This window comes from Acyrthosiphon pisum, chromosome X, assembly GCF_005508785.2.
Source record: "Acyrthosiphon pisum isolate AL4f chromosome X, pea_aphid_22Mar2018_4r6ur, whole genome shotgun sequence".
NCBI lineage: Eukaryota > Metazoa > Arthropoda > Insecta > Hemiptera > Aphididae > Acyrthosiphon > Acyrthosiphon pisum.
The window spans coordinates 108,907,955-108,908,900 of record NC_042493.1 but is presented as its reverse complement, the minus strand read 5'-3'; positions in this window follow the sequence as shown (position 1 = coordinate 108,908,900).

Here is a 946-nt window from a genome sequence, read left to right as displayed (position 1 = left end):
GAATTTTTAGCTATACGGTGATCGAATGTACTGCAAGGCGGACTTTCCTCCTTGAATTTTTTTCATCTCCCGTAAAAAGTGACTCAGAACCGCCAACCATACATATTAGAATTTTTAGCTATACGGTGATCGAATGTGCTGCAAGGCGGACTTTCCTACTTGAATTTTTTTCATCTCCACGTAAAAAGTGCCTCAGAACCGCCAACCATACATATTAGAATATTTAGCTATGCGGTAATCGAATGTGCTGCAAGGGGGACTTTCCCCCTTGAACTTTTTTCATCTCCCCGTAAAAAGTGACTCAGAACCGCCAAATTACTACTACTAACATAATTAGTAGCATGATTAAAAATTGTAACTAAAAAATTTTGTACATAAATAAATATAAAAATGAATCGAAATAATAAAATTATCCGTATCTATGAGTTGATAAAAAACGATGAGGTATTATTGCAGTCTTTGAAAGCAGGAGATGTATACTTATGTTCAAAATGTGAAAATTTCAAGAGTGTTAATGAATTTAGTAAAAACCAAAAATGGTGTAAAAGTTGTATGAAAACCAAAGTTAGCACTGAGTTGATAGCATGTGAATGTGGTCAAGTAATACATCAATTACACACATTTTTCAATACATATATATTTTCCGCCAATCATAAATAAATCGCAAACAAATAACAACCAAAGTATTTTCATTTTCTACAACATAAACATAAGATAGATAAGATATCCCTCTGCCTATATATAAATATAGTAGTTTATTATCATATATTAGAGACCTTTTTTCAAAAAAGTCTGTCATTTCATTTTGCACTTTAGAACAGTGGTAATATTTCAGTAATTTTAGTAATATTTCGTAATATTAAATTTGTGACGTCAAATAGTACATTTGTGACGTCAAATAGTACATTCTAGAAGATTTTTTTCTCTAGATTTGTACCCCTGTTTC